The sequence below is a fragment of the Peromyscus maniculatus genome, chromosome 9 (assembly GCF_049852395.1).
Source record: "Peromyscus maniculatus bairdii isolate BWxNUB_F1_BW_parent chromosome 9, HU_Pman_BW_mat_3.1, whole genome shotgun sequence".
NCBI lineage: Eukaryota > Metazoa > Chordata > Mammalia > Rodentia > Cricetidae > Peromyscus > Peromyscus maniculatus.
The window spans coordinates 70,427,005-70,433,372 of NC_134860.1; the positions used below are offsets into that span (position 1 = coordinate 70,427,005).

Genomic DNA, 6,368 nt, shown 5'->3' on the forward strand with positions numbered 1-6,368 from the left:
TGCTAGTCAGACCCTCCCCGACCTAGTTAAATCAGGGACTCTGCAGCATCTTGGTCTTGGGGAGATACTGGTGGAGTTTGGGTGGGTATGGGGAGTCAGGGGGAGGTCCTGGAGTGAGTGGGTACCGCAGCTTAAGCTCAGTAAAGGGCTCTTTCAGTCTCCAACCTGAGCCCCAAAGGTAAGAGCATGAAGGGCTGGTGACTCTAAAGAAAAGAGCCGGGCCAGGCTAGAAGGTCCTAAGGGCTCACCTGCTGGGCACTCTGACCCTGGCTGGCAGGGGATGGCAAACACATTGGCTCGACCGGTCACCTGTGTGTCAGGGCAGTAGTAGCCAGAGGGACAGAGCTCACAGTCTTGTGGTGATGACGCCCCTGGCTCTGAACGGAAGGTACCAGGTGGGCAGAGAAAAGCACCCTGTGCACCTGGACACCAGTGGCCAGGGGGGCATGGGTGGTCTTCAAAAGAAGAGAGGCCTGGAGGGAAAACACCATGAAAAGTAGGGTCTCCCTGAGGCCTTCCTGTGGCCTGTTCCCACTCATCCTCCAGATGTCCGTGTGAGCCTGAAAAGGGGCTCTTACCTGGCCATGGGCAGTGGTACCCAGTGGGGCAGGGGAGGCACTCAGCTGGGCTCTGGCCTCCTTCTGTGGCCAGATAGGTATGTTCAGGGCATGCCTGAGGGGCTCCTGGGTGGGATTCACTCATTCCCGGGCAGTAGTGACCAGCAGGGCAGGGTTTCCTGGCTTGGGTTTCTGCAGGATGAGGTCTACACTCACCTTCCTGCCCAAGTGTAGCCTCCCAGGCCCTCTCCAGGTACAAACATCTTCTAGACTGTGACCCGTGTCACCTTGCCCTAAGACCTCACCTGCTTTGCACCACTGTCCTGGGGGGCAGGGCCCACAGTCTTCTTTTTTCTGGGCTCCAGCGGTAGCCGCCAGGGTGTGAGGGGGACATGGGATGGGTTCTCCACTGCCCTCAGGGCAGTAAAATCCTAAAGTACAGAGTTTTCACTGTGTCTGATAGACAGTGGGAGCCAAGATAGAATGAGTCCAGAGGGCCCGAGTGGTCATGCTGGTCAATATGGAAGGTATGGAAATACATCCTGTTACCTCCACCAGTGTGGTAGTCATACCAGGTGCCATGTGCACTGCCCGGGACACATTTTCATATTCTATGCACGTGCATGTTATATAGACAACTCGGTGGGTCCTGAACATCTCATACCTGCAGGCCAGAGGCAGGGTCTGTTACCTGGTGGACACTGCTGTGCACATAGCTGTTTCTGGGTACACGAGGCCTGAGGTTTGCTGGGGTCTAACGTTATTTCAGAGGTTCCAGCTGAACAGAAGTAACCAGCAGGACATCTTCCCCACACCTGTCCACGTCTAGTGGTCAAAGAGGCGGGTACAACAGTAAGAAGCAAGTGATGGAGGGTCTGCTCTGAGGCAGGAGGGAGAGCGCCCTAGCTAGAAGCTTTCTCTGGGAATCGCGGTGAGGTGGTCCTGCTTTGGAGCCCCAGCGGATTGGATCAGTGTACTGCAGGCAATGCTAACACAGCGCAGCATCATTAAGAAAAGGAGGGTGGATATCGGGCGGTGGTGTTGCACGCCTTTAATCCCAGCACTCGGGAGGCAGAGGCAGGCGGATCTCTGTGAGTTCGAGGCCAGCCTGGTCTACAAAGCGAGTTCCAGGAAAGGTGCAAAGCTACACAGAGACACCCTGTTTCGAAAAAACCAAAAAAAAAAAAGAAAGAAAGAAAGAAAGAAAGAAAGAAAGAAAGAAAGAAAGAAAGAAAGAAAGAAAGAAAGAAAGAAAGAAAGAAAGAAGAGAAGAGGAGGGTGGGGCTCACATCCAGCGCAGGGTAGGCAGCTTCTCCTGCATGACCAGCAAGTGAAAGACCTGCTGCATGATGTTATCCCACTAAACTGTGGGGCACAGTGGCTCAGGAGCAGAACTCAGGCTGCCATCAGCCCGTGTCCTCCAGACAGCTCAGTCTCCCTGAAACAGTCGCCCCTGGAAATGGGGACAGATGGAGCAAGCAAGTATTCTATCTGCTTCCTGTACTGACTGGGGTTCCTCCGGAGTCCCTGAGGGCTTGGACCTGGACTCTGAGATATCCATCCGATCTCTAGTTCTGCCACAGGGGAAGGCAGGCTCAACCAAAGGAAAGCCTTCTCAAACAGTGGAAGGGGGACAGTCCTCCCCATAGAGCCTGAGGAATCTCAGCTGTTGGGTTTGAAGTGGGGAAGGAGTTTCTTAGACGCAGCGTCACGTCTGCAGAGAGCCTGAGTGCTTTCTGTGTTTTATCTGTGTCAGTGGGGATACCAGGCCCAGGGCCACCTAGAGAGACACTTGAGCCTGGGCAGCAGGGCTCTCCACCCATGAAGACTGGACAGAGCAGGCAAAGAGCTGCGGATCACCGTAGTTTGACTGACCTGCAGTAGTGGCCAGGGGGACAGATGGAGCAGTCGTTGTCTTCCTGGAGACCTGACACATCCTGAGGAGTGAAGGTCCCTGGGGGACACAGGCTTGGGGACCAAGTTCCTGGAAAAAAAGAGAGAGAAGTAGGAGAGGAGGCGCCCCATAGGGGCCAGGGCCACATCAGTGAATGGGGCCCATAGCCTCCTCCCCTGAACTAATTCATGACGTGAGTATATCTGTTCTTCGGTTTTCCCTCTAGGAAGAGGACAAGCCAAATGACCGCCACAGTGGAATAACCCTGGAGGCTGCAAGATGGCTCCATGGCTAAGAAGCTTGCTGCCAAGCCTGACACCTTGATTTCTACCCCTAGGACCCATGCAGTGGAAGGAGAAAATGGATTCCTCCCAACTTGTCCTCTGTTCTAGCACACATGTTCACACACACACACACACACACACACACACACACACACACACACACGCAATAAAAATAAAAATGAAAAATGGAACAATACTGTTACAGGGTCTTTAAACAGTAGTGAAAAGTTGGGGTACAAGGCCATGCCTCTAGCAAATGTTAGAAATCCATTTTCCCCGCTTAAAACGCAACAGCTGGGGGTAAGTCTGAACCTTTTCCACATCTGTGTGAAGGTGAGGAGAACATCCTCTTGCCCTTTCTCCTCCTCAGTGGGGAGCAGGAGGTAACTGGACAGCAAGTGCTTTGGTGAGTTGCTAGGTCCCAAGCACATGGCTTTCTGATCACAGCCATGGCCCTGGCCGACAGAGTGCTGACTCTGGCTGGGTTGTCTTGGTATACAGGCACTGTGTTTGAACAGTGTCAGAGTCAGCCTCCTCTGAATGCCTCTGATGCCTTTGTATTGTGTGCCAGGTGATCACCAGGACCCTTCGGGAAGAGGTGTAGGTACGGCATGGGATCGGAGGAAGAGAAGGCCAGCAGTAGAGTGGGAAAACAAACAGGAATCTGGCCAGGGCAAGAAAGCAGGAGGCTGGATACGCTCACATCAGATCCTGGTACAGGTCGGCATGCTTGGGGGCTGGAATGAATGGGGGAAGGAAGGCAGGCAGGTTGTGGGAGAATAGGACCTGTAAGGGTGTGAAGATGAGGCCCCTACACATACCAGCTTGGCAGTAAGCATGGGCTGGGCAGGGCCTGGGTGTCTGAGTGCCAGGATATGGGCAGTAGGAGCCTGGTGGACATGAAAGGCAGGTGTCTGAGCCCAGGGAGGACTGGTAGTGTCCACGGTGGCACAGGACAGGCCATGCAGCTCCTGGCTGGCAGAAGTGACCCTGGAAGGTAGATTACAAATAGACATCTCTAAGTCTAGGACAGGAGTGGTAGAGGCGTCTCCATGGGTTGGCATGGTGTCTTCCTTTCCTTGGGTTTCGACCACAGGGGAGAAGAGGCCAGGAGAAGTTGGGAAAAACTAAAGCTTGAGAGATGAAGGTATCGGAGTTCATCCCTTGTGACCCACTGCGCTATCTTGATGCCCACAGTCTGAGGGCTAAGCTTCACCACAAACCAAGGCCATACCTTCTGCCTCCTGGATCAGGAGACTGAACTCCTTCCCATAGGAGCTTGGGAGGTACCTGAGGGCAGGGGACAGGTGTAGAGGTAGAGGCGCTGGTATCTAAGGAGCAGTCAGAGTCAACTGTGCAGGATCCATTGGCTGAGCCGAGGTCTAGGCTAGGACAGAAGTATCCATCTGGGCAGGGCCTGCAGCTCCCTTTAGAGGTGCCACCTGCAGAGAGGAGGTCCTGGTACAGGGCTTTGTTATTCTGTGGGCTCAGCCATGCCATAGAGCCACAGTGGAGCCTGGTCCAAACTCTTGAATGGAACTGCCACTGGTTGGGTTTCCCAGGGCAACTTATTCTGGGCTAGCCAATGGCACTGCCCGCATTGGCAGGATGTAGCCCAAGGGGTAGAAAAGTTAGGGAGCCTTAGCTGCATCTGGTCATTGCATGGCACCCAGACACCCGGCCAGTAAGTTTCCTTGCCACTGCATTGCTGTTCACAGGGAGACCCATGCTCAGCTCTGAGCACCAAAGGGGAGAGTCCCTTTTGGTCCCCTGGGAGTAGAGGAGAGGACACAGGGAAGATGCTCACCCATGAGGTTCCTTGTTGTCCCCAAAGGACAGGGCACTGGGAACACAGAACCCTGTGGGCAGTAGTGGCCTCGGGGGCAGGGTCCATTGAGAGGAGAGGTGGTGTCTCCCTGTGGGGTAGGGCTGGCAGCACCCCCCTTACAGTAGTAACCAGCTGAGCACGGTCCTTGGGTAGAGAAATATGTGGAATTTTAGCAGAGCTACAGAAACTTAAGAGCTTGTTTGAACGCTGTCTGTATTAAGAGAGGTCCCTATCATGTTTCTACCTGGTCCTACCACCAGCTGCTACTGTCTCTAACCCTAGAGCACCATGGAAAGCAAAGTGAAAAGAAAAATATCAAAAACACTATACACCACTGAGCAGCAGTGATGTCCTTCCAATGGGCTCTCTCATTGGTGCAAGAAAGGACCCCAGCCACATAAGGAGAAGTGTGTGAGTGTCGGGGAGTACTGGGCTAACTCTGGCTGGGGAAAATCCCATTCTCCATAGCAGCCACAGAGATGGTCCTCTTGGCATCCTCTGTCCCATGGAGAAGACAGCCCGATCGATCAGCGATCTGCCCAGTGTCACACTTGTATGAGGCACAGAGCCCATTGATATCTGCCTGTAGCTACAAAGCCTGCTCTTGGCAGCAGACAGACCTCACAGAGAGAGAGGAAGGAAAAGAAAGTGGGAAGCATGATCCAGGCTACACTCATGCCTGCTGAGGAGTGGACCTTAGGGCCTGAGAGCTTGGGGCAGGCACAAGCCTTGATTTTGGTTTTGGTTTTGGTTTTGGTTTGGGAAGCCTGTCCATGGATCAACAGACCTGTCTGTCTATCTATCTATCTATCTATCTATCTATCTATCTATCTATCTATCTATCTATCTATCTATCCATCGATATATATGAAGCAAACAAGGAGTCACAGAAGCTGTGCCCAGTCTGTCTACTGTGAGAAGCCTGTGTAGCAGGGCTACCCTTAGGCTGCCTATCTCTGCTGGCACGTCCATACCTACCTTCTGGCCATGTGTTGCCTTCCCCAGGGCAATAGCTCCCTGCAGGGCAGAGCTGGCAGGCCCTGGGAGACACAGCACTTTCCTGTGGGTTCAGGGTTCCTTCTGGGCAGGGATGAGCTGAGGGTGTCCCTGCTGGGCAGTAGTGACCTACAGGCAAAGCCAAAGTGATCAGGGGCTGTCCAGGAACCTGGCTATCCTCTAACATGTGGCTTCCCATTACAGTGACAGAGAAGTGAGAACAGCCTTGAGGGTCAGATGTCAGCCAGAGGGGATGGCATGAGGGGATACTAGGCAAGAAATGAGACTTGTAGAGCCAGACTTTAGACATAGACCTGTGTGTCATGGCAGGGAGATATGAGCATATGCTTGAGAGTATGGGAACATAAGTGTGTAATAGAAGCATGACTCTGAGTATATGTATAAACTTGTGTGTGTGAGAGAGAAAGAGAGAGAGAGGAAGAGGGAGACAGAGACACACAGAGAGAGAGAAACAGAGAAGGGGGCTCAGTGTATGCATGAATGTGTGTGGTTTTGTTTTGTGTGTGTGTGTGTGTGTGTTGTGTTTGTGTGTGTGTATATGTGCGCATGCACATGCATGAAGGAGGCTGAAAGTGTGCATGCCTACACAGGACCATCAGCCTCAGGCTAGGGTTATCCTAGTGACAGGAATACCTGATGTAGGTAGCTCTGGCTTGTCAGAATGAAAAGGAAGAATTGCTGATGTTGAAGACAGTGGTCCAGGTGTCATTAACCTAGGATTTTCCTAGAGTTCACAAGGCAACCAGGCGATTGGGTGACTGGGTAGGGGAAACCTAGTCTTAAGCCAA

General features: G+C 52.9%; 2 long non-coding RNA genes across 2 annotated transcripts; both read right to left on the minus strand.

The window, feature by feature from the left end:
* Positions 1-248: 248 nt before the first annotated feature.
* LOC121832093 (uncharacterized) lies at positions 249-1,382 on the minus strand. Its single transcript, XR_013042514.1, has 4 exons — positions 1,249-1,382; positions 863-988; positions 579-749; positions 249-473 (listed from the first exon to the last, which is right to left on the minus strand). It is a non-coding gene; the product is annotated as an uncharacterized LOC121832093 (long non-coding RNA).
* A 2,174-nt stretch (positions 1,383-3,556) lies between these two features.
* On the minus strand, positions 3,557-5,688 carry LOC143267421 (uncharacterized). The gene is made up of 4 exons (XR_013042515.1): positions 5,542-5,688; positions 4,543-4,707; positions 4,026-4,177; positions 3,557-3,725 (listed from the first exon to the last, which is right to left on the minus strand). It is a non-coding gene; the product is annotated as an uncharacterized LOC143267421 (long non-coding RNA).
* Between the last annotated feature and the right edge of the window lie 680 nt (positions 5,689-6,368).